Here is a 26,109-nt window from a genome sequence, read left to right on the forward strand (position 1 = left end):
TTTCACCTGATTCCAGACTCTCCCCTTCAACCAAAACTCTGTGGGTTTATGCAACAGCCTGGCGCAGGGCACTACACGACCGACTCATGCAGCTGGGTTGATCACGGAGGCATACAGGGCTGTAGAAAAAAAGGAAAAGAGGAAAAAATAAAAGAAGAAATGGTGAGCTTGAGAATATAGCATAAGGGAGGAGAAAAGCCTCCCTCAGCTCATTAACCCTGTCCCAGCTAGGGAGGGGGGCTGCTGGGTGCCAGGGTAAGGCTCTCCAGCAGCGGGAGGGAGCCCAGCACGACTGCAGGGACAGCAGTGACTGAAGGGAAGAGACAGGGCTTGTTTTCCTTTCCACAGGGAAGCAGGAGAGTGAGGACAAGGAAAGAGCTTGACGATAATTATCTCCTACGTTTGTGAAGAGCTAAGAAACTGTCTGCTCACCAGGCATTTCCCAGTGTGGTGTTTCCCCACTGCAAGGTTTCTATCTCATGCTTGACTGACTCTTCTCTTGATTTCTAGTAATTAGGAGCCTTCCAGCCTGCCCAGAAGAAAACCTCTGCTTGCAGCATCCTGCTTTTTAGGGACCAATTCGATGCTATTATCTCACTGACATTTAAAAACCCGTGGCTGTACATCAGAGCCCCAGCTGGTGGGTCCACAGCGCGTGCTCGCCCGATTGCCATACATCTCCCCTCCGCAGTCAGCTCTTGTAAGGAAACAGAGCAGTTAACATCCAGAGGAAAACAGATAAATCAAAGGACTTGATTCAAACGCCGGGACAGGACATTGCTCAGGAAAGAGGATTCACCTGCCCTCGGCAATGGAAGCGAGAAGAACCGCTACGAGGTCCCCCAGGAAGCCCGTCTGTAAAGCGGTCTGCACTTGACGCACGTGTCCACGTGCACGCGTAATGAAAATAATTGCTACTTGTCATCATTAGAGGCCGGCGAGGCAAAGCCCGAGCTTTTAATAAGCCAATATGGATTTCGTGTTCTGCCCGCTGCCTGAGCTACAGCAATTGCTACTTCCTTTGGAGATTGATTCTGCCTTCGGCTTGGTCTTAAGAGGTTACCTGATGAATTGGGGTTATTTGGGAAAGAGGGACAAAGGACAGGCCTCCCTCAGAAGTGAAGATAAAAAAAATCAGAGAGAACTGCCCTAATGCAAACAGACCCTCAGTAACCAGTCCACCTGCACGTTCCTTTCTCTTCTGTGGGCTCTGTTTTCCCTGAGCCTCCAAAACAGCACTTGAGAGGAGGAGGGAGCTCGAGACAGAAACAGGATGAGACCGCAGAAGTCACAAAAAGCCACATCTCCCCCTACAGTCCCTACTCTCCCAATGAGTCCACGTGCAGGTGCTGGGCAGAGAGCAGTGCCATAAGAGATGAGGCCACCTTCAGGGGGGCCTGTACGAAGGGGTCCTGAATGGTGGATCCCAAAAATTTGAGTCCTACAAGTCTCAGTTGGAGTAGAGAGTAAGACATTCAAAGTTATACGTCACTTTGAGTGCTCCCTCTTCTGTGAAGCTGCCAAGTCTCTTTCCCTCACGGCCATGGTGACCTCCAGTAATATCGTATCTCACAGGGCTTTTTTGGGGGCCAGACAACATCCAAAATACTGATGCTGTGGAAGTCACCTAGAGCTGTGGGGCAGCACACTGCTAAGTTGCTATGAAGACAAGCCACAGGAGTGTTCCTTGCATTTACCCTCAGAAAAGGCCAGAAGTGATGGTGTTTGCAAGCTTGGGCACATTTGTCTGAGTTTCCCATCCTCCTCCGTGCCACCTCTCATATTACTGCTGGCCTCTACCTTTCCATGCGGTGTTTAATCTCAAGCATCTTCCTATCTCCCCTTGAACACACGCAACAGAGGAAATTAATGAGTATGAGGAAGAGAAGAAGAAAGGAGAAAAGGGCAGGGGCTGGGGGATAGAAATCAAAGACTCTAGATGACAGTTTGTGTATCTTTTGTGTGAGCAAGTGAGAGCACGAGCACGACTGAAAAGAGGTACAGAGGAAATATGTAAGAAAGGCAGACAGGTTATCAGTCATCCCACCCGTCCTCCATTAATTTCTAGCTCCCTCATCTTTCTCCCCTTCCCCAAAAGATTGATGCAACAATTCTGTCTTTAGAGAAGAGGGGGGTGAATAATAAAAAAAAAAAAGAGGTGAGGGTGGAGGAGGGAGGGATCCCAAGCCTCCTACCACTGGAGCAAAGGAAAGAAATAAGGACAAATCTCACCCACTGGAGTTAAATCAATAGTCCCTAAAGGACGAAATGCTCCCATTTGTAAGCTACAGTGTCTGTCCCAAATGCAAGGTACCGGTGTGAGCAGTTTTCACTTGCCTCTTAGCTGCAGAAGCAGAAGGGAAAGGCCCCTGGGTAGTGGTTTGACTTTTAGCACATGACAAGGTGCGCGGGCTTGGGTGATGGAATTGATAACAAAGGCACTACAGATGACAAACACTGCGGCAGCTCCAGCTTCTGCTATGATGAATAATCCCCTGGCAGTCTCAGCTCATTTATTTCGCCCAATCCCGTCGGCAAGCAGCACTGCTGTGCGTTTGCTGACACCGCACTTGCCGAGAACTGGAAGGCACTGGGAAGGGACTGGGAGGCTGTGGGCACCAGTGACTTCCTACAGCTCCTGCTCACATCTTCTCCTGGCAGCAGCTGGCATGGGGAAGAGCCATGCTCCTGGATCTAAGGCAGGAGGAGGCTCTGAACGCAATAGTTATAAATAGGGGAGCTTTGATCCCTTCCCCTGCAACACAGCTTTCGTACTGTGGCACATGTGCTTCACCCATCTGGGACCAGAGCATCCTACTGCTGGTTCTGCCTGCTCCCTGCTGAAAGAGGCTCTGAGCAGAGGAGCTGTAAGCCCCCCACTGGAAAAAAAAAAAAAGACTGCCATATTACATCCTGCATGCCATAAGAGACTTGTTTTTTTTTTTTTTGAAGTAGCTTTGCTAGTAAGTGTACAATAATTAATCTGCATGTTTTTCAAACTAATACTGATGCAATGGCTTGTTTATGCAAACTAGCCAAGTGTACGAAAATTAAATGCATCCCTAACCTACCTCTCTTCCTCTGGCTGACAGCTGGTATGGTTTAGGATTATCTCATCGGTACTTTGCAGTGGACATGACACCCATGTGATGTAATTAAGATAATATATTCAGTAATGATCTTGCACTTGCGGTTCAGCCAATGACAGCTTGCTCCTACCGCAAGGCAACATACCTTATAAAAAAATAAAGCAACCACCAAGGTGATATCTCCGGCTCCGTGATTTAGTTTGCAGCACTCATCTGAAATAACAGTGGAGCGAGATTTTAACCTGAAGCAACTGAGTGTAACGAGTGAATATACACACACAGGCTGCCACGGAACTGCAACAGGAGATGGACGATGACCTGGAAGCTCTGATCTCAGCCTTTGTGCCCTGTGAAACAGGTTGTCAAAAAGCACTGCGAGCAGGGAGATACCCAAGTGAGTGACGTGGGCTAAATAAACACGGTCCAGAGGCAGGGAAAGCTCCTGTGTGAAGAAGGCAGCTGTTGAGGTTCATAACATGCTCGAGACATCACTTGGGTAGCGTATATAAGGGCACTCCCACTTAGGAAGGGTCACTGCCATCTTACTATCCAGTGAAGGAAGCAAGCAAGGAAGAACAAAGTGGGAAGAGCAGAAAGGAAGGGATATTACCTTCTTTTCTTCCTAGAACCCAAGGAAACGAGCTTTCCTATAACAATGGTGCAGCAAACAAGCATCCCTGAAGAGACGCATCCTTGAAACCTTCATTTATATTTAATACTGGAGTGTTTACAAAAATAAAAGGTGAAGGCCGGCGTCTTGCGGTGCCTTTATTTGCTTAGCTCTCTCCGTGCAGCCTTCACGGAGTCACCGCCTCCCCACACAGCCCTCCTGGCACCCGTCCCGGGGGGCAGAAGTAATGACACCACAGCAGGGTGAGCAGGGCAAGCCGACCACCTGAGCGAGGACTGCTTCAGACACAAAAGGCGCCGCATGCGTGTGCCGAGCAGCGCTGGCACGCACAGCTTCAGCGGGCTGAAAGGAAACCAGACTGCTTTTGAAGGGCCCGGGTCTCCTGTGAGAGAATGAATAAATAAGAGAATAGCCCTGTCTGTCAGAAATGAGTTCAGCGGCATCCCCGAGGAAAAGGCATCTGTTTGATGATTATTTGGCCTGTGTCACGAGCAGGAGGGGGGGAAGCAGGGCTGGTGCTAGAAATAATGACACAAATAAGCGAGCGGACGTGCTGGAGTATCAGCAGAGGCACAAAGTTGCTGTTTCATCTGGCGGAGGATGAGAATACCATCCAGATGAGAAAAGGAGACACCAAGAACACAACCACAACCCTCCCCATTGCAGAACCTACTTGCAGAAGTACCAGCGTCTCAAAGGCTTTGAAAACACACCTTCCAAAACTGGGGTACAGGTGGTGTGAGGGGAGCTTTGGCCCCATCCAGACAGAGGTAGCTGCCTGCTCCTTGCAGGTAAGAGGGTCAGCAACCTCTCCTGATCTGTGCTGGGGGAGAAGCAGGTGACTTTTCTGCAAGACAGCTCTTTTCCTCCACAAAGATCCATGTGGTTGTGTATTCACCGCACTACTACAGTCATGACACCAACACAGCCTTCACCTCCACTGAAAAAAAAAAAAAAACAAAAAAACAACAAATCCTCCTGTCCAAGGGCCATAATCCATGTAAATGGCCACACAGAAAGCCTAAGCCATCTCAGGGGGCTTACCTGTGTCTAAGCACTTACAGAAAAGTCATTAAAATCAAGATGCTTAAACCTTCCCATTATTTTTCCAACTGGAATTTCATTTCTCTGCATAAAAGCACGAAGGGAAACTCAGTTCAAGACACCATTCACCGAATCCTTCATTTGCATCTTAAAAGGGGGAAGTCTGTCTGTTCTGCTTATTCTGTTCTTTAATTATCCTAATGAAAGCAAATGCGAATCCCCAAGGGTTTGGTCCCTTTCTGATCGACTGCTTTTAAACGCGGAGATGGGAGACAAGCAGCCATCAAAACGCTTCGTTTTTAAACACGCACATCTGGGGAAGATTCCCCTGGCACCTCGCGCTACACGGACAATATGTTCCGGCAAGAAAAGAAGCTAAGCAAGACCTCTAATTTTCTGCCATGTGGAAAGCACATGAAAAGCCAGCTTAGGCTCCAGGAAAACGTAGAAACCGCTGGCTTCAGACAGCGCAGGCCTCTTCAGCTACCCAATATATTACAGGACAGCTTTCCATCCAGAGCTCCTTGTTTGATGCACTTAAAGGCTCCCACCCAGCATCAGTCTGAATTAAAGGCTCCCCACAAAGCGAGAGCAACAGCTTTGCTTGATACAGCTCTTTGTGAGGGCCATAGGTTACGTCAAGAAGCCAGGACCCTGGAGAGCCAGGTCCTCATCCAAACTCTGCAACCAATTTGCTGCTTCCTTTGAACGCGCATCCACCTCTCCGGCAGAGCCTGAGCAGAGAAACTTCCCCCTTACAAGGAACCCATAGGACACCTAGCAGAAAGAGGCCTCTAGCTGTTACTGTAATATCAATAATAAATGAGTGAAATAATAAATAGAAATAAGGCATTCTGTTGCAAACAAAGCCAACATATTAGCGAACGTGTTCGGGTTTTTAAAGCATATTCAAACACCAGCCTAAGCTCCAGCGTTAGCACAGAGTCTTTTAAAGCTCCAGAGAAAAACACAGAAGTCTGCGGGCAACTCCGTTCAACCCTCACCCCTTCCAAGGGCTCACCTTGATAATTAACTTGATTTGTTTGTGTACAATGCCTTCCTTAACTGCTTCAAACTCCATTTCTGCTGCTTAGACCTAGGACATCTCAGCATCACCTGTAAAAACCCAGTGGGTTTCATCACAGCTGCAGAGGATTCAGACAGCAGAATTTGCCTCATGCTGCCTTGAGCAAGAGCACCAGCAGCCAAGAGGAGGAAGGTGGTACATCAGGAGATGGTAACACTTGATTTCTTCTTATTTTCTGCCATTTGGCCCGGATTGCCCCTTGTAACAGGAGCTTTGGCCAAGAAGGCATCGCTCTTTGGAGGCAAAGGGCAATAGTGTCATATCCCTAACCCTGTGTGTACGCTCTGCTGCCCTACGTGAAGCCACAGATACACAAAAATATTCCAGCCACGCCAACTAAGACACATTTTACCTGCTACAGGACTAAAAACAAGCGAAGACTCTCGTGTCTTCCCACCCCCACCAGGGCGGAGGGCTGTGTTGAGTCAGGCTAAGCCAGCAGCCATTCAAAAATAAAATCAACCTGGATTTCTCCTGCTGGAAAAAAGAGGGGAGGAGAAGAGTGATTTCTCAAGTGTAAGTAAGCCAAGGATGAGACCGAGGAGAGAAGACCAATAGGATTTATTTGTAATGACAAGTGACAAGTGATCACCATAAAGATATTCTTGGAACAGAATCCTGCTAATCTCTGCTATAATTCTAGTCCCAAATGGTTTGGCTCTGGCAGCGCTCTTAGAAATGATATATGTGAAAGCATTCGGGATTGTCAAGAAAGGAGTTTTGCCCTGACAGTTACACCTCGGGCTTGCTGGATCTGTTTGCACTCCCCCCACATTTTTTTTTTTTTTTTTTAAGCTAGGGTCAGCTGCAATTAGTACTTGGAAAAGAAAATGTTTATAACCTCTTGCTTTTATCATCATTAATAATGCATCAAACGTATCGAATGTGGGCAGCTTTTTTTTCAGCACTCCGTAGTGCTCTCCCCCTCTGGCTCAGAAAATACACACCTCTTGAGAGAAAATCTATTTCATTAGAGACCTGATAAAATGCCTAGAAATGACAACATAAATAAGCATTTAAGTGCTGCTCCCTCTTTCGCTCTGAAGTCTTTTCCAGCTGAGCGGAGGGAGAAAGGAGCTGTAGCAGGATGGAGGGAGTGAGAGCTGATGAATATTTGATCACAATTGTCTTAAATAAACACTTCTCCCAGACGTGCCCTCCCGACGCGCCGCCTGCACGCTTGGTCTCGCCTCTCACACCACCTTGGGGGAAGCCCACGGCCAAGGTATTTGGAGCTGATGACACAAACCGAGTGCTCCCTTGCCTTTTGCTTCTCCCTTCCCCAGGGTGTTTGCTACTCTCCTTTGCACCTACCCCTTCCCAAAAGGCTTCACATTTTTCTGGAAGCGTAGTGGCAGTAGAAGGCTCACAAAAGGTACAGCCAGGCTCTTGGGGTTTCTAAGTGTTCTTGAGAGGCCTCCAGCGCACGCATGCACACACGATTATTATTTCATTAAGCTGAGGAACTTCTTAATTTTTCAAGTGCCTTCTTTGCATATGCACACGTTGGCTGTCCAGATCCTTACGGGTCTTGCTTCATTAGGCAGCCACCAAATTTCTTGTTGCGCTTCCCACTTGGCTGAAGTCACCCAGGAGGGTTTGCTGCTCTACCCTGACTTAGTACAGACCATTAAACCCCGAACTGAGTGCTGACTAATTTGGGACATTTTCTTTATCGCAGGTGTGGCCGTGTAGACATTACACCAATTTTCTAAGCTGGGGAACTCAGGCACAGGAAGAAAGATTGGTTATCTAAAAAGAGTTGAGGCCAAACAAAGGTTTTGTGCAGGTGATATAAGATAGAGCCCTTTCTCCCAAGATATAAATGCCACACCACTCCACCAATCTGCTTGAAGGCGGCAGGTTTGCCTGGATTATTCAGCTCTTAATAGTGGGAAGCCTGTGAGGAACAGCAGGTGACGGAGGTCAGCTAAAAGGTTACCGAGGTCTACCTGGCAAAATTGCATTATGGAAATTAATCAGGAGTCATGATGGCATTACAGAAGAAATTCAGAGGCGGTGGAGCATTTTTTAGGTTTTTTCCTATCAGTAAGGCAGTCAGGTCTCCTAGTTAACAGCAGGCTAGGCAAAGGCCTCAGCTATTAGGCGGCCCGGAGGGTCAGTCCGCAGCACAAAGCTGTCAGGAGATGCTAAGTAGAAACTCATCCAGAACAAGAACTGTAAGAACAAGCTCAGACAGAAGTATTCAGACATCAGAAAAATCCCATTTGAAGTGTTCATGCCAGCCCAGCTCCCCTCGAAGCATGGAAACAAGCAAGAAAACAAGGATGCCATGACACTATTGACGAACTAGTCCTCTGAGCTCCCAGCTCTCATCTCCTCCCTCTTCTTCTCAAACAGGCTCCTACCAAAATTGGCCCTGGCTACGTTACCTTGATTTAAAATATCCTCCTGTGCATGGCACCACAAGCCCTTCTGCTGAAAATAGCCCCCCTGGGGTAACTGGTGCTCTTTTCTGGATGGCAAGACCTGTCTCTTCCTCTTGGAAGATGCGATAGCTTCACCCTGACACACAACCAGTCATTGTAAAGGAAAAGAAAGGAGAGGGAAACACTTGGAAGGGCTTGAAAAGTAGCCAGTGGTGCTGACAACGACAGCTCCACAAGCCCAGCCTGGACCAAGGCTGGCAAGTCAGAGGCTCCAGCACAAGTTGCAGGAGGTACTGCTGCAAAAAATGGCACGTGAACAGCTGCAGGAAGGCACAGCCTTGGCTCGACACAGCCCTCAGGACACGAGGGCATGTCACCTTCTATTCTGCTTCTCTTCCTCGGGCAGGTCTTCGCTTGGGACTCACACCCATTAAGCTAGCAGAGCGTCCCAGCTCAATCCTGCCTCCCCTTGCAGTGTCTTGCACTAGAAAACATGTTAGTGTTTTCTTTGCAGGACATGGATAATTTTATGTATTTATTTTTCACGCAGCCACAGCTGTGCTTGTTTTGGAAGCGGTGTCACGAAACCCCTACATGGTTCACCTCCCCATGAAGAAAGTCCCTCGCACACAGAGGTGTCTGTGGTGCAGCTCCAGCCACGCCAATGGATGAAGCAGCCCAGATGAACCTGGCCCATTATGTTTGCTCTAAATGGTGGGGAACAAAAATAAAAAAAAACCTGACACAAACAGTCTGATTCTAGAGGTCAGAGCCGCACTTTGATGTTTTCACCTTAACAAAAGCCATAATCAAACCCCCAGCATTTAATGCCTATTTTCTACTTGGCAGAACAGAAAAGAAAGGGAAGGTGGAAGAGGCACAGCAGAAAGAAACAATATTTTCTTTATATATTCAGGAAATCTTTTCTCCAGCAGATTCATGTTTTTTCCCCTCCCTTCCCTGTAAGACAGGATTAAGCAGTGCTGCAGCATCTACTGTCAGCTTGAATTCCCTGCCTCCCAGAATGGGTACTCGTAATTAAAAGCTTAGCTCACCTTATCCCTCCAGTTTCCCAGGCGAAAAGTCAAAGCCTGCATTTAATTGCATATATGTGTGCGTATTTAAAGCCAAAGCTCTGAAGAGAGATGAGATTTGGGAGCGGGGAGGGGAACGCGCACAGAGGTATTTGACACGAAGTCTCAAACAGGGAGCAGTGGGGAATGGGAAGACGGGGAGAGCAAAAAAAAAAAAAAAAAAAAAAAAAACACCAAAAACCCACAAAGTGCATTTTCTCCATCTCCGTCCCTCCAGTCCCCTGCTTGCCCACCTTCCCCATTTTTTCCCAGTAGGATGCAAGAAACAGGAAATGGGGACTGCCTACTAACAAGCATCAAGTTTATTCCTGGCTCCTCTGCTTCCCAGGACCTCTGGCTTTGTTTTTAATGTGAAGGTGATCAGTCACCAGTGCTTAGGGGGACCTGCAGGCACCAGGCTGCCTTTAGCAGCAGACGCTATAGCAGCAGAAAATGCCAAAGCCCAGCAGAAACATTTGGAGACAGGGTACTACTGAACTGTGAGATTCTCCCAAAGATAAATGCACATCCTCCATAGTGGACACTAGCACCTCATCAAGTCTTTAAAATACAAGTAGGAATTAACACATTTCAGCTAAAAAGGAAATAGATTTGATTCAGAGGTTAGTACTGTACAAGGTATTTCCAGCATGTTGGCTCCTCTGTGCCCAATGCTGATGCTCAGAGAAGGAAGACAACTAGCAAGGATATTTGAGAACATTTTTGCATTCCCCCAAAGCCATAAGCCTTCCACCAGGATGAGGAGACACCTCTGCCCCCAGCAAGGACGGAAACATTGCCAAGGATTTTGCCAAGCAGGCCAGGAGAGGGTCTAGTTCACCATGGCTGTTTAAATTGGTCACACTAAGCCAAGCAGACCAGGAGGCTTTAGCTTAGTTAAGATAACCGAAACCTGTTGGAGTAACAGATACATTACTATTCCTCTGTAAAACTGGGCGACTGCAAATAGTAATTGAACTTGGGAAACAAATTGCAACAGGTTCAAGGCTGAAACATGCAACAGAGTTTCTTAAGAGGGGTTGGCGGGGTTGTTTCAGCATGGGTTTTTACACACTTCACTCAAGCTCATGGCTTATTCTGCACACCAGACCCTCACGTCAGAGGGCTGGATGCATCCCCATTTTCTGACCAGGATTACCAATCACTAGTGCACTGCAGCTACACATAGTAGCTGGCTGGGCTGTCAGGATGCTCCTAGGGTTTCCACCAAGCACTGAGGCCAATGCCTCTTATCATGACTTGAATAAACCTGGAGGAGTTTTGGGCCCACAAGCAGTGCCTGCAGTCAGTGCCACCCAACAGGTATAGCTTCTTGTTGGGTCAGGAACAAAGGCCAGGTTTCTGGGCATAGAGCACCTCCAGCACGGCCTGGGCTGTACCACCCCTTGCCTGTGGTTTCACTCCTGAAAAGGTTTCTTCCCTCTCCCTGAGGATGCCTTGCCCTTTTTATCATCCCAGTGCACGATGCCGATGAGTTAGCTTACCACATGCTGTGTCATCTTTTGCAAACCGGCTGCTCCCCAACCAGCATAGGTCACTCCTCATAGGATTTCTGAATTTAAAAGCCTCCTTCCCGTGCTACTGCTGAGGAGGAAAGTCCTGAAATAGTAACTAGCCTCCCCAGCTACTGCTTTGCCTGGCTACAGCCTTTCATCCCAGCTGCATCTAGTCACCTGCTTACAAGATCATCCTTCCATCCAGCCTCCCTCCCCCAGTTTTTATGGGGCTTATGGTATTACCAACATCAGAGCTTCCTGCTTCCATCCTTGGCTGCCAGCACCCAGGCAACACACCAGTACTTGGAGACTGAGCCCCCAAGCAATGTAAGGCAGCTCTAAATTTTTCCTTAAAGCCACTGGCAGGAGACACAAGTGTGTGGCACACACCAGGGTTTGCTGCTGCAGCTCTGTGCCCAGTGGCTCAGAGGAGGCTGGGTTTCCTCACACAGCTGTTGTGAATCTGGTACGTGTGCATGCACTGAGTAACAAGGCACCTTAAACCTTTGAGTTTTCATCCCTTTCCTCACCATTTCCACATGGCATTATTCAAGAAAATGAAAGACTAATAGAAGTGGGGATCCAGAAAAGCCTTCTAACCCCTGAGTTTGTAGCTGTCCTGAGCACCTGTATGCTGCTTATGTCTCCACTCTAAGGTTTAGCATGAATATTAACAAATATCTACTCAGTTCGCTTCCCTGCTCAACTTAGAAGCAAAAAAATCTCAAAACACCTTTATGCAGATAGGGCAGGGTGGGGAGAGGAGGAAAGAGAAAAGCAGGACTGAAGAGAGGCAAGTTAATTACAGGAAAACTGCAGAGACTGAATGTAGCAGGTAAGAAACTGCACTGTTTATTATAAACAGTATCAGCATGTTTACTATACGAGGTAGTCTTGTCATTAAGATCCCTCTCCACAGAGATATTACTATATTTATAGTATTGGCTCCTCTCTCTTTACATCCAAGCTGATAGGTCTATTAGCATAACCATTGTATTATCGCTATGTAATCACTATTAATTATTACTGCAGAACGCCCTAGGAGAGTACAGACGTGTTATTTAACAGTTAAGCAACTTGGCTAGACAGCTAGAGCTGCCAATATCTTACCAGGCGTGTGACTGCTGGATTCCACCTCCTCCTCCTCCTTCTGACCACTTGTTGGAAGTCTCTCACCCCTCATTCCTCTCACAGCATCAGCAATTCAGGAAAAGGCCCGGAGACTGTCCTATAAATTTCTGCACAGCACAAGCAACCCCAAGGGGCACCCTGCACCCCTTCAATGTCTTATGCAATAAGCAGAGGACAGACAGAGGAGTGTGTTATCATCCCAGCTGGAGGTGCTCCCAACCCACCTCGTTATGGGGGAGCAGGTGCTGGTTTCGTTAATAGGATTCAGCTGACAGGTGGCAATGCTGGGGGCCTTCCGGCTGCCCCCCATCCCGGCACAGCCCCATGCATGCACGGGCTGAAGAGGCAGCTGGAAAACAGGACAGGGTTTGGTATTTAACAGCAAGCAGACGTATAAGGAGCTGTAGGGAAAACAAGGCTAATTGCTTTCCTGTTGCTCTAAAAGCCACTGCTTCCTTTGCTACTTTGAGACGCTCGGCTCTATCTCCTGTGTCTCAGATTGTGCCATCAGACTGCCAAAGTGTCAGCTTCCTCTCAGATCATCCCTTAGTCTTCTGTATTGTAAGCAGGGCAATTCATTTAATTTACAAATGGTTTTTCCTCCTTTGCAATTAAACAACTTCATTGGAGCAGGTTTTTACAATGACTGTGCCCTTTCTCTTCAGCAAGCTAATTTCCTCAGAGCGCAGAAACACACAAGCCTTTGGGGAGCTGGGAGGGCTGGAAGGAGCAATGAGGCCTCTGTGACCCAGCCTGGTCTCTTGGGTGCTGGGGTTCACTTTCTGCCTGTGCAGAGACTGCAGGGATGACGGGGGAAATAAGAAACCTCCCATGGAGAGACTTTCAGATGGAAGCCCCTTGGGATAAAGATGACGGCACCGCAGCCAGCACCCAAGTCCTTCTTTTTTGTCCTGACAGCTGGGAGACATGCCTGGCCACTCATTACTGCTCACTTCCATACACTGCAACTTCTTCCCAGCTTCTCTGACACACAAAGCATACACAATGTGGCTATTAGCATTCTCTCTCCTCGCCCTGAAACTCCGTCGTGGCACATCTATCCCGCTTCATCCCTCTTGGTTCTGAAGCATTCACTGGATTGAGTTTCAATTTCTTCTCACTTCCAAAAACCTACAGCAATTTCGCCCTGTCTGTCCTTTTCACCTGCTTGACCTCGCCTCCTGTGAGCTCAGCCTCTTCCTCTCCTCTCCTTTCCACCAGTGATACCACACTGAAGCTTTCCCTACACTTACCCTTTGGTCACATCCCACTGCCTCCTCCAGCGTGTGGGATCCTGTAAGTCTGCACTACCAGAGCCACTGCCTTCATCTTTCTATACTGCTAAAACCCACTGAGACACCGGGATGTTTAAAAATAAACCTGGAAAGCTGTGATACTCAAACATCAAATTCCCAGTGGCGTGCTGCAACCCTTTAAAAATCTCCCCTCCGTGCTGTGAGAACGGAGCCCCTGATGCTCCTGGTCCCCCCGCAGTACTCGGTGAGCCCAAGGGCTTTCAAGTTTCTTGTTGTGCCTTCCACACATACATGTGCTTATAGGTAAAGCAGCACATTACCTGACATAAAAAGGAATACCAAATAATGCTCTGCTGCTCAAACTGAGAGAAAATGTGGCAGGCAAATGGACAGCAAGGCTTTCTAAGCCAAGGATGTAAGTCATCGCAGCCACCAGAAGCATAAAAGCCCAGCTCCCTAACTCAACTCAAGCTAGCTTTCATACTGTCTTCCCATGGGAAGAGGCTCACCGTGGTCCTTTAAGAGATCTAAAGAAGCCTTCATCCTTCTTTCTGATAACCAAAAGCATTCCCTGTCCCTCCGGCTGATGGCTGCCACACGGACCTGCTCCCCACAACAAGCCCTGGGTTCCCCTGCCCCACCGAGCCCCAGGACTCAGGCAACGCAAGATGGAGCCAGGAAACCGGCGCTACCTGCCCCCTGAAATGCACCCACATCAAACACAGCGCACATCAAGACTTCTCTGTTTTTAAAGGGGTTTAGATGTCCAATCTAAATTCTCTTTGATAAAAGAATAAAGTGCTTCAAGCCCGGTGGCAGGTAGCGGAGGGGGCCCCCAGAGGCCTGCACAGCGGGTGACGCTCTGCGCTCCTCCTCCCGCGGCCAGCCCCTCGCGGTGCCATCCGAAATGGCAAAATGGGCGGCTTTCCCCTCTCCCTGTGCCTTCCCCAGGAGAAATCCTGTCCCCTGCGGCAGCTTGCCCTGTCTCCTGCTCAGGAGGGGAGGGCGGCGGAGGGGATGGTCCCGTCGCCGTCAGGGTGACAGGCAGGGAAATGAAAGGGCCGCGCGTCCCTCTGAAGTGACAGGCCCGCCTTTGTGGCGCGGGGAGAGCGGCTGCTCTGCCATATGCCGTGGGGAACTGGCACCACCGCCTTCAGTTTTTGTGACACTTTCAGGTTTTTTTTTTTTATGTTAGTTTAATTAAACTTTTTTTTTTTTTTTTCTTTATTTGATCGCGTGCCAGGCCTGAGGAAGCTGGGAAACCTTGCTTGTAAGGCTGCGATCTGAACTTCTCCACAGCAAAATCCCGGCCTCCACACTTGGGTTGCTTTTAGGTTCGTGGGCCCTACTTATGGCGAGGCCCCGCAGTGCTGGACAAAACCTTGCCACGTAAACCCGCTACATTTGCGCAGGAGATGCGAACCTCAGAATGATCCCCTTTTTTTAATGGGACGTTGTCAAACCCTGACTGGGATGCTCCAAACAGAAATCCCCTGAACAGCTTATCAGGAAGGGAAAGGGCGGTATTAATGCATACCCTTCTTTCTAAGTCAAACAGGAGTAGGGTGAGGAGCCACTTTTTGAAGGCACATTCACTGCATGGCTCCTTAATGGTGGTAGGGTGAATACCACGTCGGCGATTCACTCACGAAGAACAACTCCTGGCACTCACGCTCAGTTCATGGGGCTGCCGGAGCCCCAGGCTGGGAGAGAGCTTCTCAGTGAAGAGCTGGGAAGGGAACAAAAGTGTCGCATAGATAACTGGCAGTGCATTTTCCTGTCTCATTCTGCATAACTCTCGTTTTCAATAGTGTAACCCACTGTTTTAATTTTCACTTTATTAGAATAAACTAGATTTGTTCTCGCTCTCAAACCTTGTCTGCTAACAAATGTGCCATTTGCACATGTCATCAGAAACAAAATGCTCTGGGGGAGTAGTGAATAACAATTAGTGACTAAGCACTGAAGAAGACCATAGAGAATGGTCTGGTTAATGCCTCCAGCCTCTCTAAGACCTAAGATATTAAAGGGGTCCCTACTGTTAGGATGAATCCATGCCATTAGGATTTATGTTATCACTGGGCCTCATGGCTTTTTTGGGGAGTGCTAGCTCCAGACAGCAAGGCACAAGGTATAACCCTTAGTTACATACACTGAAATTTTCTACCAAGGAAACCAGGAGCAGCAGAAACACACAAAAAAATGGAAAATTCAAAGGTAACATCATAATGATACCACTTAAACTGCAGATGGGTATGTTCTGGGTTTTGTTTGGCTCCACCACAGAAGTAAGGCCAATTTCTAGCTCTGAGCAAAATGCCACCAGCAGAAATCAGGCCCACAGGTCTGGCAGAAACCCTTCTCCATTTATACCTTTGCTGGATTCTCAGCAACATGTTGTTGCTGTTGTCAGGAATCCAGTCCTAATGACTAAATGTCAACTACACGTTTACACCACCACTGCCTCCCCTGGGCCTGTGCCAGGTATCCCAGCAAGTCATGAGGAACCTTTTTATATGGAACATGAACTAAGAAGCCCTAGCAAATCGGGATCTACACTGGCTCTGCAACGGGCCACCTCGTGTGCCTCTGGAACTGAGATTTGGGTAGGTAGCCAAAGCTGCCCCGGTGTTGGCAGAGTGGCAAGGAGGAGAGGCAGCCACGAGGCAGGGAAATGAGGGAGAAGAGGAAATGAACCCACTGAGATGCAGCCCTTTTGATTCTGACACAGAGATAAATGTCTGGCTTCATCCAGGAGCTTGGACTGGAGACTAGAGGCCCGGCGAGCAGTCCCTTCCAACCAACACTTCTGTGATCCTACACGATGCCATCAAACCCAGCTCTTTCATGTCAGTGCCCAGGCAGCTGGCAAACACAGATGGTCTGGATCTCTGCTACCAGGAGTTACCAGAAGCGTGATTGCAGCAAGCAGTGGTTGTCCTGTTCGCCAGCAATTCTAAACCTGCAAGGGCAGAAGTCTTCCTTGCTAAAGGCACACAGCTCTGGGTATAAGTGCAAGTAGCCACAGAAGCCTCAGCTGCTGCAGTTTCATTGCTCCTAGTACTTAAAAGAGCGAGAGCAAGGATAGCTTGGACACGTGCTCACGTCATGGTAACACTTTCAGATCAGAGTGAAGATGAGTGAGTTGACTTTTCCAACTTTAAAATCTCTTAGCCTATGGATCCTGTTCAAAAACTTCCCAACTTAAGGAAAAAAAACTTAAGGGTATTTTGAGAAGATGTTTAGATCTGGGTCCACAAGTATTTCAAATCAGAGAAGTGCTATTTTTTTTTGTCTTTTTCTTTTTTTGTCTTTTTTTTTTGTCTTTTTTTTTGGTCATTTTTTTTCTTTTCTTTTTCTCTTTTTGACAGAGAACCTCCCAGTCCTGCCCCCATTGGGCAAGAAGCTGCTCTTCTGTACCATTTCCTATCTGGGGCTGACTAATGGAAGCCGTGAGGGTCGAGATGCTGCAATTTGCAGTCTGCTAGCAACCAGAACATCTCTCAAGGGCCTGGATACATCAGCAGTTTCTGAAATCAGTGCCTGGGGTTAAGTGCACGTTTGGGGGCAAACTCTGCTTTTATCTTTGGATTCTAGTCCAGACTTTTTCCTGGACATCTGTGCCTGTGACACTGGGTGCTGGAGGGAGGAAGAATGCACATTGTCAGCCTGTCCTTTCAATTTAAATAACATCTTTTACATATTTACCTATCTGAACAGGGAAAGGCCTCGTCTTTGCACCTAATCATCAGCAAACAGCAGACACCATGGCTTTTATCAATAAGCCCGTTTTTAGTTAAGTCTGTAAAAATAAATAAATAAATAAAGCGAGAGAGACACAGAGAGAGAAGCGACACAGACGGTATCATTTTCAAAGAGATTTTTTAAAACACATTAAAGAGTCTTTCTTTACTCTTTTTTTTTTCTTCTTTCTTTTTTAATTTAGTGACAGTCTAGGAAGGAGGAGATGAAGATAAAGAAAAAAAAATAAAAAGGAGATTTAATGAGGATGAGAGAGAGAGACTAAAAGGATGTTTCCTAATCTCAATGAGCAGTTAAGGAGAATGAGGATAGACGGAAGGGATGAATCTGAAAGATAATTATTGGGGATGGGTTGGTGGAGCAGTAAGGGTAGGAGAAGAACAAATGCAAGCCCTTATTCAGAACTTCATCCAAACCTGAAAAAGACCTGATACCTTCTGCTATCTCACCTCAGGGCAGGCCAGGGTGCCTTCCCCGAGCTCTGGGGGCCCCGAGTGGAATGCCAAGAAGCCACCAGAAAGACAGCTGCTCCTGTCTTCCTTGGAAACAACCTTCCTTGAAGCAGGAAGCACTGGAATCTCCTCAGAAGGACCGTTCCCTTGGTACCTGTAAGCATATCTGGAGTTTCTGATAAAGCCATTCAGTCGAACGCCTAGCTGTACAGCCCAGATTTCATGCTGCTGGCCACAAGTAGTCAAAGCTTGCTGCTATTTGCAGAAAGGAGGATGGTTCTGCAATTATACCAATGGGTGAAGATTTCCTCTCTCTGCCTCTCATTCCCCGCGTGGTGCTGGACACATCACTTTGTCTGTGTCTGAATTTTCCTGCCTCTAAAATACAGAGCGTATCTAATGCGTGTGCATTTAATCCAGTTACCTTTATTAAAAGGGGTTGGAATTTTTCATCTCCCTCAGAGGCCTTCTGCTCCTAATGGGAACTCTCCTCTCCACCTCCAACTGCACCGGGTAGAAGCTAATTTCCTGCAGCAGGAAGAAATGACTTCTATCCCTGCAGAGGCCGAGCAATTCCAGCAGCTGCACGTGCTTCATAAAGACAAGTGCTAGCTGACACAGATTTGTGACAAGACTTCCCAGCCTCATGGGGGGACACGGTGACCCTTAATTCACTCCCGTTTGCAAAGTACATTGAGATCCTGCGATGGAAGGGGTTATAAAATACCAAGTGTTATTTGCTGCCACTCACACCCTCCGCCGCTCCTCTCTCTCCCCCCCAAAGACATTTCAGGCTTGTCCTATTGTGAGATCTATTTTATTTTTTAATTTCCAGACGGCTGAACTAGATAAGTTCCCGGAGGGATTGATTTACGAGGGGAGATTAAAAAACGGTAGATGCGTACTGGTTAGTTAAATGATGGACATGCTAACTCCTTACAGGAATCTCTCTTTTTGGAGGGGCAGAACAGGAGGGAAAGGAGGAGCTGCGTAGTTCCAGGCTCGGTTTTGTTTATAATTTGCTTTTATTTGCACTCAGTGGGAGAGATGCGATGGCTGCCACAAGGGTGACATAGGAACGCAGCACAACCCAGCGGGAAGAGGTGCACCAGGTTAATACGAAGCAGTTAAATTGCTGTATGAAGACAGTTAGCTGGAGAGGGATTAGCACAGACTCTAACACTGCTAATGACAGCGGGGAATGAAAATTTGGGGCCCCGGATCCTGCAATGTGCCCACACACAGTAATTTGCAAGATCCAGGACTTAAACTGAAAACCAATTAGCCTTACGACAGGCTTAAGAAAATGAATCATGGAAACAGCTGCAATATATCATTGATTAGTAGTTTACAAAGGAGGAGCAGAGAAAGAAAACAACATCACATTAAGTCCAGCAGGGACTCACTGAGAAATCCCACCAGGAGCCCTTCATGCAGGAAAAAGGAACCGGCAAGTTGTCTTCCAGTGGTTGACTCCTAGGGGAGCCCTCTTAAGGGGATCAGGGTAAAAAGACAAGAACCCCGTATCATCTGAAGAGCAATCTGTGCCTGTTTGATGTGATGGGTAACACACTGCAGCTGAGAAGCAGAGTTCATCTCTCTAGCTGCAGGCTCCTGGCGAAGGGCTGCAGTGCTACACGGGCTGCTGACCAGCCATGCCAGCAGCGGGCACAAAGGACGTACAAATTGGACTTCTGGGTGCCCAGCTGAAAGAGAAACTTTTGTTCCTGCAGCACCACATCAAGCCCAGAGCATCCATCACCGCACGGTGATTAATTCCTGACTCCCTCTCCCATCTCTGCCACCATACATACCTGCTGTGCTATGAGACCTGATGCAGGGCAGGGGAAACTCTTTCCAAAACGCCCCTGAAATTTTGATGACGTTAATAAAGCAACACTGGGGAGCCATTAAGCAACATGAGACCCCCTTCCAGAAGAGGGGGAGAAAACAGTTCAAGGCAGAGCAAAAGGGTGGCATCAGGAGGATCGCCCACCGTGGGGCCACCCCTTTGCTCGATAATCCCTCTCTACCAGGGGAGCGCTGTACCCAAAAGCCGTTCATTGCTGGCTCCCTGCACCAAAGAGTTTCACAGCCAGCAGCATCCAGCACTGCAACAGCATCGATGACACCTCCTTCCCAAGAAAAAGTGTGCACTGTGAGCTGTGTGTTCTTCCAGGAGCCTCTGCCACAACTTGTCCAGTGGCTGCAGAGGTCCCCGAGGACCTGGGGTGCTTCCTGGAGAAGCGACAGGCTGGTGGAAGCGCTCGCTGCGTGGCGGATGAGATTCCACGGCACGCTGGAGATGGAAATATCACCTTAACAAGCATGGACAGCCCCCAATGGACTATAAAATTCATTTGGTGACTGAGATAACTCAAAAGAGCCAAGTGGCACAGCAATAAAAGCCGGAACACATAAATTTAAACTCAGAGAGAGCTCTGCAGTGCCCGGGTAATAAGTGACAAAGCAACCCACGCCCACGCAGACCTACCCAAACCTGCCTGAAAGTCACAGCCCAGAGACCAGGGACAGATGCACAGAAATTGTCTTTTTTAAAAGGAAAGGAGGGGCAAAAGGAGTAAATAAAAGTGCTTATACAGCCATAGCCTGTTCATCCACAGGCCCAGAGCACGTACGCATGCCACAGCAGCTGTGCTGGGCATTGTGCAAGCAGCTTTTTATTAATCACATCACCCAGCCCCAAACGAGCACACGGAAGAAACTAAATGCTGTTCTCCATTACACAAGGGCAGGCCACTTCAAGACACCAATTTCACACTACCTGCATGTAGCTGAGGGCTGATTCATTCAAACCACCTTTATTTTGTTTTATTTTTTATGAACAACACCAATTCCCTTGTCCTTCATCTCCTCCATCCCCATTGGGATTCCTCCCCAAACTGCTCGGCGAGTGCCTCCCAAAGCACTTCCCTCCCCAGGAGTTAGTTTGCCACTCATAAGATGAACAGCCTAAAATTGCCGTAATAAAAACTTTATAGCCCTCCATCATGTTCATTCATGCTAATGTTCTCTCTCACCGTGGATATAACAAAAATTTCAGTGTTGAGGGAAAATAGGATGGCATGACAGGCATGTTTTCAGTGCTCTGAAAGCATGGCAGTACGGCGTAAGGTGTCCATCAAGGTCACCAGCGACGGAGAGAGGAGACACGAGAGCAGGGAGATGCTGATCGATGGCGTGTCATGGTGTGGAGATGGGAACTGCAGCAGACATGATCCATACATCCCCACGTCCCCACTGGGAACTGCCCTAATGGGATAAGACAGGTGTCTTCATGGCAGATACCACACCCGTCCCCAGAGCTTAGAGCTGGGCTCTCCGGCAGCAGCAGCAGAAGAAGCCGTCGTACTACAGGAGTCATTTTACTTTTTAATAAGTAGCAAGGGCAGACACCAAAAGGAGATGCCGACATTAAGAGAGTGCAGGAACATCCAGGATTTGGGTTTAACAACCGCTGTTCCTTTCCTCTCCCACACAACTGGTCTTCCAGAACCAGAGCTGGCTGCGATTTATCGTCGTCGCTAATTTTTTCTATCAAGGCGGCACACGGGAGCTGCATTTGCAGGACAGAAACCCCCTCTGATAAGTATTGTACACACAAAGACCAAAGATACGGTCGCTGCTCCAAGCACATTACAATTCAAGTACAGATTAGAGCCTAAGATAAATACTGCCCTGTGATTCACCTGGATCCGGTGCTGTTGTTTTTAGAACCTCCCTTTATTAAGGAGTGGAAAACACTCGTGAGGATAGGGTTAAAGGTATGTTTAAGGAACCACAACCCATTTCAGGAGCAGCTGCTGTGGAAACAGCTGAAGACATCTTTTCCAGGCATTTTTTCTGCCTTGTACTCTCTGCCTTTTTTTTTTTTTTTTCCCTACCTTTTTCCATCCTAATAAGGGCATTTGCAATGGAAACCAGGCTCTTTGCAGCCTCTGAGGTCATTTGCTCTTGCTGCTCATTTCCCTCCCCACACATCATCAGCCACTCTGTGAACCAAAGGTGCTGCGGAGCAGAGCAAATGCCACCTCCCAGGAATGGAAATGGCACTGCAGCTCCAGGCCTTTGCTTACCAAGTGCCGTCCTTCCTTAATTTTTTAGCGGGGTTTGGACTTCTACACCGGTCCTTTGTATGTGATGGCTACCACTGAGATGAAACTTCAGAGGAAGGTCAAGCTGCTCAACTCAATATTGTGTACAGGTCTGACTACTTGAGTCGGTGAAATCTTACCCAAACATTTCAATCAAAGCACTTGCTGGACTTGCACCGGGTCCTTTCCCCATTAAAGCTCAGTTCCCTAATGTGAACAGAACGAACTGGACTGCTAAAAGGCATCTTTATAGGGTCATGAACCTAAGCAGACCCTGCTCGTCCTGCAGTCCCTGCCAGCGAGCAGACATTTAGGGTCTGCCGCAGGAGGGAGGCAAGGTGCCAGCAGGGAGTATCACCTGGCTCTTCCAGTGGTCGGGAACAGAAGGGATTCAATTTTTTTTTTTTTGGCCCCTCCCTTCCCCGGCTCTCCATCCGCCACGAAATGAAACAAACAGAAGGAAGATGGGCTTTTTTGCATAAATTGGGGATGTATGATTGAGAAGGTGTTATCTTGTCAGCTGGAGACACCTGCACGGCAGGTATTTATGCTATCAGGAGGGTTCTAGCTGGTGAAATACAGTTTGGTGCCGATAAGGGGACCCGGGGACTTGTGGCGCCAGCCCCACGAGGACAAGGGGATTAATGCTGATATTTTGCAGCTTGCTCTTATTAAATTCTGATTCCTTTTGTCAAGCGAAAAAAAGAAGAGGGGAAGAATGATTGGTTTTAGGCAGATAAAAGACACAGAGTGGGTGGGGGTAGCTGGTAGAAAAGGGGCTGATGAATGGGAACACAGAAGGCCAGGAGATCTCTTGGGAATAAAAGGAAAAGTATTAAACAATTTTCTGATTGACTAGGTCTCGTCTGGCAGGCAGGGAATCAGGGCAGGAGGAATAGGTTTGGGGAGTTCCTGAGAGTACAAAGACACACACATACCGAAAGCAGAGCTAAATTATATGGGGGAGGGAGCGCGCAATCTTCCTTTTGCAGGAATTTTTCAACAGGCAGCACGGCTGGTGCTCAGCCTACTGCTTCTGAGCTGGCAGCATACGCCAGGCTACGGCAGACCTCTAGAGGTGCAAAAGGTCCCAAACTGCAATCCAAGGGGCTGTGGGACAGGGCAGGTGGTGGTGCGAGGAGCCCCAGGTTGGCAGAGTCCCCACAAGTGAGCATCTTCAGGATTAAGCCCTTAGGTTTTTGCTTGTACGGCATCTTGGGGAAAAAAAATAAAAATAAAATAATCATTTGCAAAATCATTTGCGACACTCGTGGAAGAAAAGCCTTAACAACTTCAGATAAGCCGAGATAATACAAAGCATATTCCCCAGGAATTCCCTGAGGGCTGGAAAAGGAAAAAAATAAGAAACGCAGGAGGAACAGATTCCCACAAACATCAGTGGGAAAGCCACCACGCTAGCCACACACCCCGCCTGCAAAGAGGGCTTTTATCAGCTGCAGCCAGCACCGGCATGCGGACACGAGATGTGGAGAAATGATGGGTAAGAGCAGCTCCCCCTTCGAGGAAGGGAGGCTCTGTGAGGCAGATGCAGATGGATCCTTTTGGTTATAGGATTCTGTTTGTGGTTCTGTGGGCATGTATTATTAATACCCTACAGAGTTTTAATTAGAGCTGAGAGATTCATTCATTGTGAATAATTTATCTGATTAATTTTGCCTCGCTTCTGTTCATGAATTGTCCACAAGCAGTTTGTAATTTTCGCAAATTTATTTGTCATTTGCAATTATTTGCTGACTTGTCTCAGTAAATAATTTCCAGTCCATTGTTTGTCCACAAACTGTCCCCAGATAGTCGATATTCGGAATCGGAGCGGGGCTCGATACACTTTTGTTAAATACGTGCAGTAAATCCCACTGTATGTTTTTGTTTTCTGAGTAACCTTTAGGATCAGGCTTCCGCCGAGAATACTACTTTTTATGAGTTCAAATTCTGCTTCCTGCAAATAGTCTCTAATATTTACATAAAATTCATTGCTCCCATGAACATTCCTGCCAGTCAATATGCTCACTCTAATACACACAGCAGAGAACACAAAAGGAGTGTTTTATAGTGGAAGCAAATAGTTCTTTTGTTATCCGGTGCCCCAGTCTATCCCCAAGGGACCCGTCTGAAGGTTCGTTGCCTTTTTTTTTTTTTTTTTTTTTCTTCTTTCTTCTGTTTTGTTTTGCTTTTCCGACTCTGCTGGTCAGGGGTTGTGTTCTCTCTCAATCACTTCTCCCACAAGGAGCGCTGCGCACCGACTGCTGGCAGTAAGTCCCCACCGAGCACGGGGAGCAGAGGCAGGCACCCTCCAACCCTAGCTCTGGAACTCGTGGGAAGAATAAAGGACCTCCAAAGCAGCCCCCGTTTTGTGGGTCTGAATTAGGATTTCCCTTCTGTCTCCAACCCAAATCCCCTCGAGGTCAATGCCAGGAGCCCCCAGTTCTTAGCGGGTGTCAACCACCGCTTCTGGCGGCTACCACTCCCCCACCTTACACCTCAATGAACCACACGTGGCTCCCTCCCTCGTCCCCCCAGGCATCTGACCTCTCCTGCTGCTCAGATCTGAACTTTCTGCCAGCCTTCCTGTGATGCTCTGCAGCTCAGACTGCCGTATTAAAGACTGGAATGGACAGGGAATACCGTTTCCTTGCTCTGGCTTCACTATTTGCATTTCCTAGGGCCTTGCGGGTGTATATTAGCATCCTATAGAGCTTTGCGGGTACATGCAGTATTAACATCCTATAAGGTTTTGTAGACATTCATTATTAACACACAATGGAATCTGTGTAGATGCATTATTAATACCCTCTTAGCTGGCAAGAGAACGGTGATATTTTCATATGAGGAATGTAATTGTTTAATATCAAACAGTATTATTTCAAAGATTTAATTGTGTAATTGGGGTCAGTAATCGCTCGGTCGTTCTCGGAGCAAGATGAACTTGCAGGCTAAAAGATTTATTGTCCTGACAATAGAGAGCAAATTTTAATATTTCTGAAAAATTGAGCGCTATTAATCCTGGCATGTGTTACTCTCAAACACGGCGAACTGATAAAACTTTGATCTAATTTTCTCTTTGAAGGGGCGTCGGCGGGGTGCGGGGAAGCCTGCTAACTGTACGTGGCCCGCCGCTGGAAGCGCGGTCCAGCACCGAGGCTGCCCACGTTTGGCTTCCCGGGAGCTCAGGCTGTGCACAAGACAGCCCCTGCGAGGACAAACTGCTCCAGGCTCGCCGTGCCGGGAGGGGAGGGAAGGCAGAAGCGGTTTCCATGACCACAGGCAGCTTCACGGGCATTTCTCCAAGGGATGCTCTCGGCGTTTGCACCCACCGTGCGGACGCTCTCCCGGTTCTGGCAGTGCCAGCCCACGGCTGCACCCCAAATCCGAGTCACATCGATGCTGATGGATTTGGGAGGTGCACACACAGCAGCTGCCACGACCGTGTGGGCAATTTGTCTGAGCGAGGCTTATCAATTCTCTTTGATATGGAGGGCTCCGGTATTAGTGGAGGACTCAGAGCCTCTGGTGCCTTCTCTGTGTTTTCTTGGTTTGTATTTTCTGTTTTGGGGTTTGCTGTCTCTAAATTGAACTAAAATCCACAGGAGGTGATGATGGTAACAGGAGAGGCCCGTTAAACTTTGATGGCAGCCACTCAAATGGAGCACAAAAGAAAACCAGCTGGCTGCTGCCTAGGGCAAGCCAGATCTCCAAACTGAAACCAGGGCTGGAAGGGGGAAGGACGAAAGAAACAGAGCACCTGGCACGGCAAGGCAGTGCTGGGGACACACTGCAGAGGTGACCAGCTCTTATCAAAGCCAGAGCATTTCCCCAGTGATGCGGAGAGGAAGGTGAAGACACACAGGCTGCAGGAGGTCCGTGATGGGCACAGCATCGTGGTGTCCTTAGGAGGCAGCAGGGAAAGGGAGCTGAGCACACGTTACTTTCCACCCCCTGCACATAACCAAGCCAGTAAAGGAGAAGAGTGCCTGGGATTTCTGAACGTTTACAATATCCCTGTGCATCATTTGGCTTTAAGCACGATGTCTCCCCGAGGAAGAGGACTGTAAACTCACCCTGCCCACAGAGCCAGCACTCTGGTAAAAGGTGTGCTCCAGCTCCAGGGCTTACAGCCACCAGGGCATCAGGCCCAGCTTCGGTGGAAAGGGCAAAAAGTACACCAAACACAGCAAGGGAAGGAAAAAAAACAAAACCAGTGAGGCTACAAGGGCCAAGAGGAGCTTATGAATACATGAACCCGGGATGTTTGGACACAACTGCAGCAGGCTGGCACGCAACCACTGATGGAAACTCTATCAAGGCAACCTAACGGGGATGAAACAACAGATAACAGCTTGCCAATACAGATGGACTGCTCAGCTTTTTGCAGATGTGGGCATTACATTTGCAGCTGAGCCCTGGGACCTCCTAACAAAAGAGACTGAGAAGTAGAATATAATGCAATGTATGATAACTACCACCAGGCACTTCATGTTTTTCAAAGGTTTAGGGAAGAGCTGTCCCTCTTGACACTGTGTTGGTATCTCACTGCTTTTAGAGTA

This window comes from Aythya marila, assembly GCF_965140915.1.
Source record: "Aythya marila genome assembly, chromosome: 1".
In the NCBI taxonomy this organism is placed as follows: Eukaryota; Metazoa; Chordata; class Aves; order Anseriformes; family Anatidae; genus Aythya; species Aythya marila.